The 19,072-nt window shown below is 40.8% G+C and overlaps 1 protein-coding gene across 3 annotated transcripts in view; it reads left to right on the top strand.

The window, feature by feature from the left end:
* The window catches only part of sbf2 (SET binding factor 2), a 582,458-nt gene that overhangs the window by 309,760 nt on the left and 253,626 nt on the right, over positions 1–19,072 (top strand). The gene's annotated exons all lie outside the window — the stretch shown is intronic.

Here is a 19,072-nt window from a genome sequence, read left to right as displayed (position 1 = left end):
AGATGTCAGAAAAATATAAGGAAAGTGAAATCAAATTAAAGTAGGAAATGGAAGTTTGACAATTAGAATTACAAGTGCAAAGAGAAAGAGATGAGGCAGAACATGAATATAAACCAAAAATGGCACCATTCAAATAGGAGACCAGATACTGATGCAGGTCATGATGTGGAGAATCTGAGTCATAATTTAAAGTCTCATACGGAAATGTTTAAGTTCGGACAGACCCTACCAAATTTGAGGAAAAGGAGACATTCTTCATGTCATTTGAGAAGATGCCTAAGCAAATGAATTGGGTAAAAGAGGACAGGACATTACCTGTCAACCAACTCTACATGAGCAAAGTACAGAAAATGTATACTTCGCTGACAGAACAAGTTATTTAAGATTATGAAACAATAAAGGTAACAATTTTAGATGCATGTGCATTATTGCCTGATGAATATAGGCAAAGATTCCTGCAAAATTGTTATCATAACAGAGGATAAGGAGGAGCAAGTGTGTAAGAGTAGTGGAGAATGAGAGAGAGGCAGAAAGAGACAGTTCTCGAAGGTTGCAATTTGACTAGCAAGTATGGAAATACTGGGACAGGTAATCACTCTGTTCTCACATTTTAGAAGAATTATCTTGTAAGACTACTGAGAAAATATAAGGCAATCTGTAGAGGTATGCCTCGATGTAGTACATTATCAAAATATATACAGGTGTAGGAAAGGCAATAGCAACATCCCAGAAGCACGAATTCAGGTGGAAACAGAGGTTCAGCACATAGAGTCATAGAGATGTACAGCATGGAAACAGACCCTTCGGTCCAACCCGTCCATGCTGGCCCTCTAGTTCTGGACTCCCCGACCCCAGGGAAAAGACTTTGTCTATTTATCCTATCCATGCTCCTCATAATTTTGTAAACCTTTATAAGTTCTCCCCTCAGCCTCCGACACTCCAGGGAAAACAGCCCCAGCCTATTCAGCCTCTCCCTTTAGCTCAGACAACAGTAGTGTTAATTCCTGGAGCAGGTTGATCAACTAGACTTTGTCTAGATCATAGAAAGGTAAATGCAATCACAAGAAAAAAAATTGTACCCAATTTCACAATTGGAAGATTGCATTGATAGGGTAGGTTGTGCCTCATTCCTTTTTAAGATTGATCTGTTGAAAAGTACTGGCAAGTGCCATTGTCATCAACAGCTAAAGAAAGTTTGGTTTTTGTTATACCATATGGTTTATATAACTATCACGTGATGCCATTTAGGTTAAGAGCACCTCAGCCATATTCCAGAAGCCTATAAGTCAAATAATAGCTGGAGTTTGCAACTGTGCAGTTTATTTAATTGATGTTGCAATTTGTAGAATTGTTTGGGATGAGTATGTAAGACAAGTTGCAGTCCTATTTATACATTAAGGTTGATTAGTTTACTAATAACTTTAGCAAAAACTGAATTTATGAATGCAAGAGTCCTTGGGACATATGGTTGGACCACGATTGGTGTACCAAAGATAGAGAAACTTAAGGCCCTCACAAAATTCTCCGTTCTAAAAACTAAATGAGAAATCATGAGGCTTTTAAGAATGTGTGGAATTTACTGGAATTTCATGTGTAATTTCTGTACAATAGCTGTTCCTATACCAAATATTTTTTTAAAGAAAAAAGCAAAAATGGAATGTTCAGAAGAATATCATACGACATTTGAGAAGCTAAAGGCAATCTTAATAAATGAACTAGTGTTGACCACTTCTTATTTTTCCAAACCTTTCCAAACGGCTTTTCAAGCTAATGATTTGGAACTGGGTGCTCTCTTGAGACAGGGTGATGAGTCATGATAGAAGCCAGTGGGGAATCCTCCAAGAAACTAAACCGGTATCAGAGGAAATGCACTACCATGGAAAAATTCTTATTGTTGGTTCTTCAGTACTATGAAGGCTTTAACTAGCATGTAAACAAGGAAATACTAGTTCATACTGATGATAATGCACTATCCTTCATTGAGAAGTTTAAAAATCAGATGGAGCCCTGCTAATTCACAGGAGAGATCACCCTCTTTAAAGCTTTCCTATCCTTAGACCCTGTTTTTGTCTGCTTTGTGCAGTGTTTCCAAATAACCGTTCAGTCAATTGATCCCACATACTGTTGAGGTATAGCCACTATCTAATATGGCAGAATTGAATGATTCAGTAACTAAGGCAGACTTAATTCTTCAGCCATTAATACAATAACATAATAATGTATTAAAACGATTCTGCAATGACACCCCTCAAAGTCTTTCAGCCAATTCATCCTTGTAGAAGCATATGCACTTTTGACTTTGAGAGTCAGTAATTTTAGAGCTCCCAAAATGGCACTTAAAGCTATCTGGTAATGTCATCATCGTGAAAGTTTTTTAAAGGCAACAAAAATTTGTTCAGAAACAAAATTATTATATGACATTAAACAGCTGTCAATGCCAGAAGTATATCGGTGTTTGAGATTTGTGCACAATTTGATGGTTTAAACACCAGCATAGCCTCAGTAATATCTAGATTCAATTTCTCTAGCTATTTGTATAATCTTCAAACTCCATGGTATACTCTTCTGTGAACTGATTGTTCATCTTAATAAAGGTATAAAATGTTGACCATTCCTCAGGCTTCTAACAAATCATTTCTTTGTATACTCAGTCCAATAGTTGCATGAAAATGCCTATTCCCTTTTTTTTTTGTTGTCCAGGTCAGTTACAACTCGTTCTGTAATTTTATTCCTTCCTAAAAAGACACAGCTTTGCTTCTGTCGAAAACTGAATTATTTTCTATTTTCTTTCTCTTGCCACCTGGAGTGATCAGATTTAATCCTCTGCCACCATGTCTAATAGATGGAGATTCAGACATTGAATTAGGCTGCAAAAACTTTTCAGTGATTTATTGTAAATCACTGGTATAGTGCAATCATTTTTCCACCTGTCTCTTCAAGGTCCAGAAGCTAGCCGTCACAAAGGACGAATTCTGGTCGTCTTTTAAAATATATTTTCTAATTGACTTGTTCAGAAATGTTCTTGTACACCTCTGGCACAGGTGGGACTTGAACCCAGGTTTCCTAGCATAGGGGTACCACAAGAGCAAAGACGAGCGATGTTTTCATTTGCTTTGTTTTATATTCAGAAGTGCTGCTGCATTCAGCTTTTTTTTATATCTCTTCCTACCACCAAATCATCCATGCAAGAACTTCAACCTTTTTTATTTTCTAACCACCCTGTTCAAGAGGTGTTCTCGTACTCTGGAGCAGGTAGGACTTGAGCCTGTGCCTTCTGGTCAGAGATAGGGACATTACCATTGTGACACATGAGCCCGAAGAAATTCCACCTAATGTTTATTTAACCAATTTGTCTAATTAACCTGTTCAGACTATGTTATTACACACCTCTGGAGCAGGTGGGACTTGAACCAGAGTCTCCTGGTCCAGGAGTAAGGATGCTATCACTGCAGCACAGGATTAGATTAGATTCCCTACAGTATGGAAACAGGCCCTTTGGCCCAACAGGTTCACACTGGCCCTCTGAAGAGTAACTCACCCAGACCCATTCCCCTACATTTACCCCTGACTAATGCACCTAACACTATGGGCAATTTAACATGGCCAATTCACCAGGCCTGCACATCTTTGGATTGTGGGAGGAAACCGGAGAACCCGGAGGAAACCCTTGCAGACACTGGAAGAATGTGCAAACTCCACACAGTCGCCAAATGGGGGAATTGAACCTGGGTTCCTGGAGCTGTGAGGCAGCAATGCTAACCACTGAACCACTGTGCCGCCCATAAAGGAGCCCAGCGAAGTCCAATCTTTTTAGAGTCACAGAGATATACAGCACGGAAACAGACCCTTCGGTTCAACTTGTCCATGCCGACCAGATATCCTAAAGTGATCTTGTCCCATTTCCCAGCATTTGACTCATATCCTTTTAACCTCTTTCTACTTGTATAATCATCTGGATGCCTTTTAAATGTTATAATTGTACCAGCCTCCACTACTACTTCTAGCAGCTCGTTCCATATACACACCACCCTGTGCTCGAAAATGTTGCCCATTAGGTCATTTTTTAAATCTTTCCCCTCTCACCTTAAACCTATGCCCTCTATTTCTGGACTCCCCAGCACCAGGGAAAATACCTTGTCTATTTACCCTATCCATGCCCCTTATGATTTTATAAATCTCTAAGGCAGGGATGGGAAATTAATTCTTCCAAGGGGCCACATGAAAAACATTTTTTCCTTTTAGATTTGGACAACCATCCATTGCCACACCTGCCAGCTGGTCCCATTTTAGTCCCAACGTGTCCAAACATGCATTTATCTCCATGAACCAATCATTACCGGTTGTTGTTCCTTTCATTGACTGCATGGCTGCCAGCTCCTCCGTGATTTTAAAGTCCGTAGTTATCCCACGTACGAAGATAAGTAGCTGGGCTGTATCATGCACGTCACAGTTCTCATCCAAAGCCAAGGAAAAAAAGTCAAAGTTGACTGCTCTGTGCTGCAGCTGAAGCTCCAGATTTCTTGCGATATCCCCAATTCATCTCGTTACAGTGTGTTGGGAGAGGGGCACATTCTCAAATGCCTCCTTTTTCTCCGGGCATATTAGTTCTGCAGAGTCCAAAAGCACTCCTTTATAAACTCTCCATCAGAAAACGATTTTGTGGGATATGACATAACTTGTCTTGGCGTGAGCTGACATTTTGAGGGCTAGCCAGCAAGCATCACTTTTAACTGTTCGCGCACGCACATACACATGCATGTGCGTCCATATGTAAATAAAAAACACATCCTTTACAAAACAAAAGCAACACCGTTGTATTGCATGCGTGGCATAAATACTTTTTCATTTATATTCTAATTTAAGATTGACCTCATGCGGGCCAGACAAGAATGACCAAAGGGCCAGATATGGCCCGCGGGCCGTAAAGTGCCCAGGTCTGCTGTAAGGTGACCCCTCAACCTCCACTCCAAGGAAAATAGCACCAGTGTATTCAGCCTCTCCTGTAGCTCATACTCTTCAACCCTAGCAACATCCTAGTCAATCTTTTCTGAACCCTTTCAACTCTCACAACAGGGGAGAAAGTGAGGTCTGCAGACGCTGGAGATCAAAGCTGAAACTTTATTGCTGGAACAGCACAGCAGGTCAGGCAGCATCTAGGGAACAGAAGATTCGACGTTTCGGGCACATGCCCTTCTTCAGGACTCTCACAACACCCTTCCCATAACAGGGAGACCAAAATTGCACACACTATTCCAAAAGTGGCCTAATCAATGTCCTGCGCAGCCACAACATAACCACCTAATTCCTAAATTCAGTGCACCGACCAATAAAAGCAAGCATACCAAACACCTTCGTTAGCCTATCTAACTGTGACTCCACTTTCAAGGAACTATAAACCTGCATTCCAAAGTCTCTTTGTTCAGCAACACTCCCCAAGACCTTACCATTTAATGTGTACATCCTGCCCTGATTTGCTTTTCCTTTTTATTTAACCTATTTATTTAACTAACCTGTTCACAAATGTTATTATTCACCTCTGGAGCAGCTGGGACTTGAACCCAGGCTTCCTGGACCAGGGGTAAGGACACGATCACTGTACCACAGGAATCTGGAAAATTACAATTTTTTTTTAAAGCACTGTATTCCCTGCAATGCTCACATACCTCTAAAGGGATCAAGAGCATTGATGGACACCATTTGGTCAGTTTTTTTTATTGTTGATCTATACCACAGGAGCCGTAAGAACTCTAAACTCGAGTACAAAGTTCAATCAACTGTTTCATTTGAGCCTTGACAGTGACAACAGGTATTGTGCAAAGCCCATCAATGCACCAAGCATTTCTGTGTGCATGCTAACACCTTTCTCTTGTAGGCCATAACAGCTAGCAGCAGACAACAAATGTTGGCTTAGTTCGTAATGCCCACAGTTTGCAAACATATTTTAAAAAGAGTTAAGTCCTGATCTGTGTCTTCTACAGTAATTTTTTTGTACTTTTGCCTTCTGCCAAATTGATTGTCCATTCCACTCTTCTGGATAAAGCCTATTTCAGTTTATTGATTCTGTGCTGATGCAGTATATGCTCACCCATTTCTACACTCTCCTCTAAAATTAATTCACTACCAGTATCTGAACTATTGGTTGCAATGGCCAGATCAGATGATGGTACTTCTTCATCTCAGAAAGCTGACCTTGCCCTTTCATAGTGAGGCTGGTCAGGTCTTGGATATCTAAAAGTGCCAATACAGAAGTGGGCAGTTGATGAAAGAAAGGTGTTGCAGTGGAAACCTATAAGTTCACAGTCACAGAAACAGGAATTCACCCTACATGCCAGAAAACAGGATGAATATCAAGTAGAATTTGAGATGGTGCCTTACACTGGTCATCCTTGATGTTTCAGTGAGCTACTTGCAATGGCCTCAATAACCCAATAATTTGCATCACCACCTTCTCCCAATGGTTCAAAATTTGTGCATGGCTGTTTCTGAAAGTTCTCTGTTGCTCCTTCCTGTTCTGTGTGACCTTGTCCTTTGAGAGAAGGATATCATTGAATACGTTACGTGCTGCTTGAGTGTTGTTCCTATCATAACTAAGTAGGAAATTGCATGAAACTGGAACATGAGTGTACTGTTGAGGATGAGGTGAGTGACACAGGTCAGCGCAACATTGAGGGCCGAAGGGCCTGTACTGCGCTGTATTCTTCTATGTTCTATGTTCTATAACTAAGTAGGAAAGTGCATGAAACTGGAACATGAGTGTACTGTTGAGGATGAGGTGAGTGAATGATGTGAATTCATGGAAGAATGTGTGAGGTTGATAACACAGTGGGTAGGAGATGCATTTACTGTCCTTTGGGGAGAAAGTGAGGTCTGCAGATGCTGGAGATCAAAGTTGAAACTTTATTGCTGGAACAGCACAGCAGGTCAGACAGCATCCAGGGAACAGGAGATTCGACGTTTCGGGCACAGGCCCTTCTTCAGGAAGAAGGGCCTGTGCCCGAAATGTCGAATTTACTGTCCTTTATCATCCATATAAGTTAATTGAAGTTTGTGGGCGGCACGGTGGCACAGTGGTTAGCACTGCTGCCTCGCCTCAGTTCCCGCCTCAGGCAACTGACTGTGTGGAGTTTGCACGTTCTCCCCGTGTCTGCGTGGGTTTCCTCCGGGTGCTCCGGTTTCCTCCCACAGTCCAAAGATGTGCAGGGCAGGTGAATTGGCCATGTTAAATTGCCCGTAGTGTTGGGTAAGGGGTAAATGTAGGGGAATGGGTGGGTTGTGCTTCGGCGGGTCGGTGTGGACTTGTTGGGCCGAAGGGCCTGTTTCCACACTGTAAGTAATCTAATCTAAGTAATCTAATCTAATCTGAACCATTACTGATACTCCAACCATGATCTTAAGGCCAGATGCTTTGAATCAACCTCCACTGATGCTGTCCCCCCATTTTCTTCAGTATTTGCATCAATTTGACTGGGTTTAGGATATTTTTGCATTTGTTGACAGGCCTTATTGATTTTTAAATTTGTTATTGCTGACACAAATGACTGGTAACAAAATTATAATGGCTTTGAATTTCTTGAATTGGCATTATAATTTGCACATATTTTGATGCTGACTTTGCCAACTGGCATTTGTGTTACTGTTGTATTATTGCATAGATTGCAGACCAGGTAGGCATTGTATCTTTTGAGACAATTACACAGCATGTGATATTTGGTGTAAAGGTATTCCATCTTGCCTTCAGTCATGTTATGTAATGCAGTCAATATGTTCATAAGTGAGTTATGTGTATGTAATTACATTAATAATGTAGAACCCAGACTGTGTGCAAGTTTGTGACTTGAAAACAGTGTAAATAGTGTTCTTTAATACACTTCCAGACATCTGCCTCAACAAACACTTGATCCTTGTAGTTTATGTTTCATGAGCTGACATATAGGGCAGCACACAGACCATTATCACATTGGCAGTGTTGTTTGGTGCAAGAAATCACATGATATAGCAATTTTTGTTCTGCCAATCTCAGTATGTTTTGGAATGTGTAAATTGATGTCAACAAGCCTAAACCAATGTAAACAATTGGGGACCAAGGAAGGCACAGAACTTGTTTTTGTTTCTTCCTTGCTATTAAAGTTGGAAGTTTAAAGACTTCAAACTTCTAATTTATCCAGTGGAACAAGTCTTAGTGATGCAAGCATGAGCATTTTCAATTTTTAATATGATAATTCTTGATTCCATGAAAGTAAACATTTGGGACAATACAGTCTTGGGCTTAGTGAAAATGAAGATCGCTAACAAATCTTTGTAAATCGTAAAACTGTTCTGAGGAAAAGGCTTATTGAACTAGAAACATTAATTCTATTTCTTTCTGTATAGATGCTGCTAGATCTGAGTTTCTCCAGCAATTTTTTGTTTTTATTCCCTAAGGAGTAACTTGATCTCTTGTGCATGTGTTTCTTGGCTTTAGATCCCTGCCTATAAAATAACTTACATAAGCAGGAAATTCGCTTGAGCTGTTGCTTTGCTTGTACACAACATGAAGTTTTGTCTTTGTCATAAGTCAGATATTCAGGCTTAATATACAAGCCATTCTACTGAAGTTTGAAAATTCTTAATTTTTTTGTGTTGCATCGTACTCCTATTACCTCACTGAGTGTTTCCAAGTATGACATCCTTCATCTGATTGAACACAAAATATTCTAACAATGGTAAAAGTGAATTTATTTTAAAAAATGCACTGTCACTTTTATGAGGAAATGAAAGTGAAACTACATAATATTTAAATTCCAATTGAAAACCTCTTTTTACAAATGCACTACGAAGGGTGGAGATCATTGCAAGCTTTTTTGTCGTCTTGAAGCCTAACCAAATCGTCATTAATTTATAAGGCACAGGAAGCCACTGATCGCTCTAAGGAGATCCTGTTCTAATATTTGTTGCTGATGCTGTCTCTACAACATATTCAACATTCTAATAATGACCAAGTAAAATGAGCTGTACCATTCATGCTGAATAATAGTGATGACAATTTGACAATGCAAAAATAAGACAAACACACACCTACCTCCAAAAAGAAACTTTTGTAGCTTGAGATAAGGAACTAAATTTTTGACATTGATTTGCCAGAATTAATTACATCATCTTTCCATTCAATTACAAACTTTTAAAACTCTATTTTCATTTGATCCTGTCAATTTGCAATAAAATATTAATATTTGGGTTGTATTCTATTCTAATTATGTTGAGAATTGCAAAATAATTCCATTTAAAACCTCTTGAGTTATTTGACAATATATTTTTGTAGCGATGACATGATATTGAACTATGTTTATTGTCACCAATTTAATATCACACTTAACCATCAGTATTGCTTATATTTTCATTGACATTGAGCAAGGAGGCTGAAATTTAACCTGTTAGATCCAGTTGGCACACTCAGACCATTTGAACTTTGCTGCCTTAGTATGTGATATTATAAAGAACTCCACAACTAAACTACAGCTTTATTACCCCAACCCTCTAGTTCTGTGACCACTAGCTTGTTATGCCATTCACATTGGATAGTCTTGAAGACTGATTCAGTGTAAATTAATGATATTATTTATTTTAACAATACACTTTTCAATTATTATGGTAGAATTTATTGCAAGATATCAGGAAATCACAGGTACCCTGACCTAAATTTTGAATTCTTCGGCCACAGGGAAGATGCCAAAAAAGCTGGAGAACAGCTAATCTGGTTCCACTTGTCAAGAAGGTTGGTAGTGTTAAACCAGTGAATTAAAGACCAGTGAATTTCACTTCAGTAGTAGGGAAACAATTGGAGAAAATTCTGAAAGAGAGAATTAATCTTCATTTAGAGAGGCAAGATTTAATCAGGATAATCAACATGGCCTTGTCAGTGAATGGTCATGCCCAAGAAATCTGGTTGAATTTTTCAAGGTGACCTATCATCGAGATGAGGGTAATGCAGTAGTTGTAGTTTATGTGGGTTTAAGCAAAGTCTTTATCAAGGTACAACATTAGAGATTGATGAAGAAGGTAAAAGCGCAAGGAATCCAGGATAATTGATCTTGGGATCAATGCTGAGTTCCTTATTGTTCATGATATATATAAATTATGTAGATGAGAATGTTTAGAGGGTGAACGTAGAATAATTTTCTGGCTGAAACACGATTGGCCCGGTGGTTGACAGTAAGGAAGATCTTAGATTGCAGGTAGATATAAATGGGTCGGTCAGATGGGCAGTTCAACAGCAGATGGAAGTTAACATTGATACATGAGAGTTGATGCATTTTGGAAGAAGTAACAAGGCGACAGATAATTTCATTAATTAGGACATTAGAAAGCTCAAAGAGCAGGGAGATCTTGGAGTGCTTTCCCATAAATCCCTGAAGGTGGCAAGATAGATTAGATTAGATTAGATTACATTAGATTACATTACAGTGTGGAAACAGGCCCTTCGGCCCAACAAGTCCACACCGACCCGCCGAAGCGAACCCACCCATACCCCTACATTTACCCCTTACCTAACACTACGGGCAATTTAGTATGGCCAATTCACCTGACCCTGCACATCTTTGGACTGTGGGAGGAAACCGGAGCACCCGGAGGAAACCCACGCAGACACGGGGAGAACGTGCAAACTCCACACAGTCAGTCGCCTGAGGCGGGAATTGAACCCGGGTCTCAGGCGCTGCGAGGCAACAGTGCTAACCACTGTGCCACCGTGCCGCCCACAATAGGTTAATAGGTTAATAAATAGTCAAGGCATACAGGACACTTGCCTTTTATCAGCTGAGGCACAGACTTTAAGACCAGGAAATAGGGCTGTCTTGTCGTGCAATGGTAGTGTCCCTACCCCGGACCAGGAGGCCTAAGTTCAAGTCGCACCTGTTTCAGAAATTTGTAGTAACATTTGTCAACAGGTTGATTATGAAAATAGGTTAATGAAGAAAAGAGCAGGGAGGTTATGTTGGTGCTGTACAGAATTTTAGTTGGGCCACTGTTGGAGTACTGAGTTCAATTCTGGTCACCGCATTATAGGAAGGATGTAATTGCACTGGTGGGCATGCAGAGATAATTCATCTTGATATTGCCTGGAATGGAACAATTTAGCCAAGAAGAGAGACTGGGTAAACTCAGTGTAGTGATTGGAATGAGGTCAGCCAGGTGCATCTCATAGAAGGAATTCCTTGATTGTGATTGTTAACCTGGTCCAATCAGGGAGCCATGGTTGACAGAAATAAACAAAGGTATTAATTGAATAAAGATTCGTGCACTTTGTGTCTCTCACTTGTGTCTCACACCTGCACACACACACCATGGGGGCTGGGGGAAAAATAAGCACTACCGCAGTTAGGCGGTAGTGTGGGGGTTAAATAAAAAAAAGAAATAAATAGTAGTGTCAGGTATCCTGTTCCCTAAAAAAAATAAACAAAGGTATTAGGGGTTGTGTTCACTGTAGGAGCCAGCTCTGAGCTAGCTGGGTCAGTGTTGTGTACTGCAAATAAATGGTGACTGGGTGATGGGATACAAGCTTTCGTGGAGTGATTTCACTTAGATTTTCTTCTTTGGAATCACATGGTTGAAGATGGCCTCCAACGCATCTCATCCACATCCCGCACCTTCGCCCTCAAACACCACCACTCCAACCGCAACAAGGACAGAACCCCCCTGGTCCTCACCACCTACCCCACCAACCTCCACATAAATCGCATCATCTGCCGACATTTCCACTACCTACAAATGGACCCCACCTCCAGAGATATATTTCCCTCCCCACACCTATCCACTTTCCGCATAGACTGTTCCCATCGCGACTAGCTGGTCAAGTCCACGCCTCCTAACAAGCCACCCTCCCCTCCTGGCACCTTCCCCTGCCACTGCAGGAATTGCAAAACCTGCGCCCACCACCATCTCCATCCAAGGCCCAAAGGGCACCTTCAACATCCGTCAAAGTTTCACCTGCACTTCCACACGTCATTTATTGTATCCATTGCTCCCAAATTGGTCTCCTCTACATTGGGGAGGCTGGAGGCCTTCTTGCAGAGTGCTTTAGAGGACATCTCTGGACACCCACACCAATCAACACCACCGCTCCATGGCTGAACATTTCAACTCCCCTTCCCACTCTGCCAAGGACGTGCAGATCCTGGGCCTCTTCAATCGCCACTCCCTCACCACCCGACGCTTGGAGGAAGAACACCTTATCTTCCGCCTCAGGACCCTTCAACCCCAGGGCATCATTGTGGACCTCACGTTTCCTCATTTCTCACCCCTCCACCTTACCTCCAGTTCTCACCTTCAAGCTCAGTACTGCCCTCATGAACTGTCCCACCTGTCAATCTTCCTTCCCACTTATCCACTCCACCCTCCTCTCCGACCTATCACCTTTACCTCCATCAGCCTATTGCACTCTTAGCTACCTTCTCCCCAGCCCCACTCCAATCTCATTTATCTCTGCACCCTGAGACTCTCAGCCTTATTCCTGATGAAGGACTCTAGCCCGAAACTTTGGTTCTCCTCCTTGGATGCTGCCTGACCTGCTGTGCTTTTCTAGCAACACACTCAACTTTTCTTCTTTAGAGCAGAGAAGGGTGATAGACATATATCAGATTGCAAAGTATGACACGGTGGACAGAAAGCAGCTGCTCCCCGGAATAGAAAGGTCAATAGAAGGTGGCATACCGTGAAAGGCATGGTTTAGAGAGAAGTTGAGGGAAAATGTTTTCACTCAGTGGGTGGTTGGGCACTGCCTCGGAGGATGGTAGAGGTAGGTAGCCTCGCAGCTTTTAAAAAATAAGTCCGAATGTTCAAGGCTATGGGCCAAGTGCTGGAGAGTGGGACTTGTGTAGATTTAATGTAGTTTTGGTGATCTAGACTCAATTTGTCAAAGGGTCTTTTTTGTAGTGTATAATTCTAAGCTGGCACGAGTATTATTTTTACAGGAGAATGGCGAATGTGGTTAAAAGTGTAGCATTCTCACTACATTGTTATAACCTCCAAATTTCCAAACATCCATGGGTTAGAGTTTGCTTGTGAACTGTTACTATACATTTGTAGAAACCATTTAGAATGAAGTTTTGAGAATGGTAAGGTTTTGCAATCCTACTTGTCGCTCACTGAAATGGTATGGATATCATTAAACAGGGATATCATTTCAGGTTCCATTTTGCCTATTTCTGACATTGTAATATGAAATTATTAATTTGATCTTGCACCATTGTTATGAATCCAGTTCTGACAATATTGGACCAGCCAAACTACTCCTAAGATTCTAATTACTGGCATAGACTCAGCTTTGCCAAACTGAGCTGCCAGTGAATTTCTCTAAGCTTCAGTCTTTCACAGTGTATCGAGCAAATGCTGCTTGTCAGCTTCCTTTACTTCGGTCTCAGCTGTACTGATGTATCAATAGTTCCCAGAGCTGCTTTTTAACCATAATTATTCTCTGTGACATGGAGTTTTCACACCCTTGGAGCTGTCCTGAGCCTAACTGCCTGGAATATACTCATGAGCAGCATTGAGATAGCAGAGAGTTAATGTTGCTACTTACTCTTGCAGGGCACAGGAGGTCACTAATTTTCTTGTGACACTGCTTGCTGTGGTTTTTTGCCTTTGCCTTTGCCTTTTCACTCTCCACGGGAGTCATACTGGAGGATTGGAAGGAGGCAAATGTTATTTCTCTTTAAGGAGGGTAATAGGGAAATAACTGGCAATTACAGACCAGTCAGTCTTATGTCTGTGGTCAGCAAAGTTTTGGAAAGAATTGAGGATAGGATTTATGACCATTTGGCAAAGCATAGGGTGATTAAAGGCAGTCAGCAAGGCTTTGTGAGGGGCAGGTCATGCCTCACAAAACTTAGAGTTCTTTGAGGAGGTGACAAGACAGGTCGAGCATTGGATGTGGTGTGTGTGGACTTCAGCAAGGCATTGATAAGGTTCCCCATGGTAGGTTCATTCATAAAGTCAGGAAGTATGGGATACAGGGAGATTTGGCTATCTGAATTCAGAATTGTTTAGCTGACAGAAGGCAGAGAGTGGTTGTAGATGGAAAGTATTCTGCCTGGAGGTCAGTGTTGAGTGGGGTCCCACAGGGCTATGTCCTTGTAGTTTTTATAAATGACTTGGATGAGGAGGTTGAGGGGTGGGTTAGTAAATTTGCAGATGACACAAAGGTTGGAGGTGCCATCGATAGTATCGAGGGCTATTGCAGGCAGCAGTGTGACATGGACAGGATGCAGAGCTGGGCTGAGAAATGGCAGATGGAGTTCAAACTGGATAAATGCAAAGTGATGCATTTTGGAAGGTCGAACTCGAATGCTGAATATCGGATTAAAGACAGGATTCTTGGCAGTGTGGTGGAGCAGCGGGATCTTGGTGTGCAAGTACATAGATCCCTCAAAGTTGCCACCCAAGTGGATAGAGTTGTTAAGAAAGCATATGGTGTTTTGGCTTTCATCAACAGGGGAATCGAGTTTAAGAGCCGCGAGGTTTTGCTGCAGCTCTACAAGTCCCTGGTGAGACCACACTTGGAATATTGTGTCCAGTTCTGGTTGACCTACTATAAGAAAGATACAGAGGCTTTGGAGAGCGTGCAAAGAAGGTTTACCAGGATGCTGCCTGGACTCGAGGGCTTGCCTTATGAAGGGAGGTTGACTAAGCTCGGACTTTACTCTCTGGAGAGAAGGAGGAAGAGACGTGACATGATTGAGGCAGACAAGAATAGACAGAGTCAATAGCCAGAGACTTTTCCCCAGGGCAGGATTGACTGATATGAGGGGTCATAGCCCTAAGATATTAGGGGAAAGGTACAGAGGGGACGTCAGAGGAAGGTTCTTTACGCAGAGAGTTGTGAAGTCATAGAATGTGTTGCCAGCGGTGGTGGTGGAAGCAGAGTCGTTAGGGGCATTTAAGTGACGGCTGGACATGCACATGGGTAGCAGTGAGTTCAGGGGTGCGTAGGTTAAGTTATTTTATTATGTATTAGGATTAACTCTCTGCACGACATCGTGAGCCAAAGGGCCTGTTCTGTGCTGTACTGTTCTACTAAGGGCAGTCCTGATGATGAAGTTCAAAAGATCATAGAATAATACAACTCCAGGTAGTTCAGTTTCTGAGATTTGCCTAACTGAATCCCTACTAAAAACAAATGTTTAACTTTATTAAGTAGATTGCTCGAGGCATTTTTAAGAATTTGAACTGTTTACTTAAATGATTTTGGATTTGTTCAAAATTGATTAGTTACATCTATATCTACCTGGTAACACTATTTTCTTCACTTTTACTTTTTTATTTCTCATCACTGTGGGCGATGTAGTTTCGTTCCAGGTTGAATTGCACCCTCAGTCCAATCAGAGGAAAGAACTGAATTCCAAATGTGAGATTTATTGTTAATTGAGATCAAAGTAGAATTTGATCAAATGTGGCATAAAGGAGTTTTAGTGAAATGGAAACCGGTAGGATTTGGGGGAAAATTTTGCAGTTGTTGGTGTCATTCCTACCATAAAGGAATATGATAATTGTTGGGAGGCCAGTTAACTTAACCCCAGGAGATCACAGCAGGGGTTCCTCAAAATGGTCTTCTGGGTCCACATATCCTCATTATTATTTTCATCAATGGCCATTCCTTCAACATTAGGTGAGCAGTGGGGATGTTCATTGATTGAAAAAAATTCAATACCAGTTACAGCGATTAATTTATTGAAGCTTTGTGTTGCTATGCAGCAATACCTGGACGGAATTCAAGTTTAGGCTGGCAAGCAACAGTACACATGCCTGGTAATTACCATCGCCAAAAAGAGAGAGTCTGAAGCTGTGTTTCAAATAAATATCTGACTGAAAAATCAGCTCAGAGGCTCGGAATTCTTTGGTCAGTAACTCACCACCTGCCTCCCCAAAGCTTGCAAGACCCATGTAAGAAGTGTAATGGAATAGTGTCCAATTGTCTGTATGAGTTCCTTTCCAACAGTTCAACACCAGCTCGGTTAAAGCAGCCTGGTTGATTGGCACAAGCAGCAATGTATTATCTACGAGATTCATTTCAACAGCTTGCCAAGGCCTCTTCGATAGCACTTCCAAACCCTACCACCTTGAGGAACAAGTGTAGTAGCTTTATGTGGGGCACATAGTCATCTGCATAGTAGTGCCTTTCCGAATTTTTCGCGATCTAGGTTTGGAAATATAGGTTTGTTTATCATCGCTAAGATAACTGTCGCTGTGCCGATACCATATGAATTTGCAGGAGTTTAAGAACATTGCCACCTAATCGAGCAACTAGGGATGCAAATTAAATCCTGGCCTTGCCAGTGATGTTCGATCCCACAAAATTCTTTTTTACAAATGCAGTCTAGAATCATTGAATATGAGAGAGGCTCATTTGCTTCTGGACAGTGGAATTCTGACTGGATTGTTGGAAGTTGTGAGCATGCCATGAATGATGTTAATGTGATGCTCATCCTTTTTAAAACATCAGATTGACCATTTTCCATTTGACATTTGAAAAAGAGATGCATTTATAGGTTGCTAAAGCATGTATTCTAAAGAAAAACTGACCCATTTTTCATATTTTCAACTGCAACAAAGATGTGGAGAGGTAATACTTTTTGAGAGAGAGCTATTCATTTGAAATGGTGGGTATATGCATTGAAAGTGAAGTGGAATTAAAACTTTTTTCCTTAAAGAAACATTGAAATATATGGAAGAATATTTTTAGCTAATTCATATAAATTTGTTTCATATCCTTTGGATTCTTAATAAGCATTGTAGTCAGAAATTTATTTGCAAAGAAATTCCAGTGTTTCTCTTTTAGCAAGATTGAGGAGCTGTATCGGTTGATGAGGTTTGTTGGTGGCTTGTGTATATGTATTATTTAGTACAGGAAACTAACTGGCCTTGCAACAATCTGAAGGAGTTGAGAAAACATTCTGAACAAATAAATGTGCTTGATAGTTGTGATCGCCGTTAGCTCGTGACTTCAAAATGTGAATCCATTAACTCCATGGATCATCAGAGCTCAAAAATCAAAATGTGTTCACATCTTTGACTAACTTCTTTTATTGCATCACCAGAGTACACATGTCTGGATGTAGGTTTGCTCGCTGAGCTGGAAGGTTTGTTTTCAGATGTTTCGTCACCATATTAGGTAACATCTTCAGTGACTAGATTAGAATGGTGCTGGAAAAGCACAACAAGTCAGGCAGCATCTGAGGAGCAAGAAAATTTCCTGCTCCTTGGATGCTGCCTGACCTGCTGTGCGTTTCCAGGACCACTCTAATCTAGAGTCTGATCTCTACATCTGCAGTCATCACTTTCGCCTAACATCTTCACTGAGCCTCCAAATGAAGCACTAGTGGTGTAGCCCACTTTCTATTTATAGGTTTGGGTTTCCTCGAGCTGGTGATGTCATTTCCTGTGGTGATGTCATTTCTTCTTTTTCTCAGGGGGTGGTAAATGGGATCCAAGTCGATGTGTTTGTTGATAGAGTTCTGGTTAGAATACCAAGCTTCTAGGAAGTCTCATGCATGTCTCTGTTTGGCTTGTCCTAGGATGGATGTGTTGACCCAGTCGAAGTGGTGTCCTTCTTCATCTGTATGTCAGGATGCTAGTGAGAGCGGGTCATGTCGTTTTGTGGCTAGTTGATGTTCATGTATCCTGGTAGCTAGTTGTCTGCCTGTTTGTCTAATGTAGTGTTTGTTACAGTTCTTGCAAGATATTTTGTAAATGACATTAGTTTTGCTTGTCTGTGTAGGATCTTTCAAGTTCATTTGCTGCGGTTTTAGTGTATTGGTGGGTTTGTGGGCTACCATGATGATAAGAGTTCTCAGTAGCCTGGCAGTCATTTTCGAGCTGTCTTTGATGTAGGGGAGAGTGGCAAGGTTTCTGGACATGTACACATTTATTGTTCCGTTTCGTCATTTGGTAAGCATATCATTTTAAAACCAGTTGTTCTGGCACTGGACAGAGTTGGAGAGAAAAATGTTTAAATTGGTAAAACTACAAGCATTAAAATTGGACTATCGGAGTGTCAATTATTCGTGCTTTTTCCTGTTTACCGATAACAGCTCTAGCGCAAGACACTATTGTTTTAGAGAGTCAAAAGTAATCTAGTTATGCTGTGATAACATCAAGAATTTAGGTCTGTTTGCAAATTCTTTAGTAATAAACTAAAGTAAAATGTGAATTTAGTTAACTTATATGATGTAGTACATTTATTGGCAAATTAGGGGTTATGACCCAGGCAAATTTATACTTCTGTGAAGAACTGGTGACTCACGGTGTAATGACATAAAATCCAAATGCTGACTGTAATTGGCTTGAATAAGAAGGTAAACATAAAGCAGAAGTTTTCAATGTTTGTTGCTGTTATTGTCATAGAAAAAAATGTTAGAATGTGAAAAGTTGTTTGAAGCATGTTGTAATACTGGTTGGACAGGTAATTGATGTGAGTCCAATTATGTATAGTTACTTAGACTTATTTTTCTCCTATCTTATCAAATTATGAACTCCTGATAAATACCGTGCATTAGATGTTTGAACACGTGATATAAATGTAACTAGCATGAGGAGTGGATTAATTTTGTGAAGTGATTTAGAGTGAAAAATGTGATGCTTTCCTGTGTAGGCTGTAACCAGCAAAACAGGAAATGCATATAATCAATGCCAGATCACATGATGTACTTTCGGAAGTATTAGCTGAGGACATTATGGAGATAGTGAGGACTGCAGATCCTGGAGATCAGAGCTGAAAAATGTGTTGCTGGAAAAGCGCAGCAGGTCAGGCAGCATCCAAGGAGCAGGAGAATCGACATTTCGGGCTGAAGGGCTTATGCCCGAAACGTCGATTCTCCTGCTCCTTGGATGCTGCCTGACCTGCTGCGCTTTTCCAGCCACACATTTTTCAGCTAAGGACATTATGACCAATATTTACAAAACATTTTCAAACAATAATCTAAAAATGTAATTCAGTCAAGTTTTTGTTTTGCTTAGTATTGTTTTGCATTTTACTTGTTTTTTCACAATTAATGGTTTAATTAAAAGCATTCTGAATTTTATTAAAAACATAGGAAAAGGCACC

The sequence above is a fragment of the Chiloscyllium plagiosum genome, chromosome 16, assembly GCF_004010195.1.
Source record: "Chiloscyllium plagiosum isolate BGI_BamShark_2017 chromosome 16, ASM401019v2, whole genome shotgun sequence".
Lineage (NCBI taxonomy): Eukaryota > Metazoa > Chordata > Chondrichthyes > Orectolobiformes > Hemiscylliidae > Chiloscyllium > Chiloscyllium plagiosum.
This window is presented reverse-complemented; position numbering and strand designations above follow the sequence as displayed.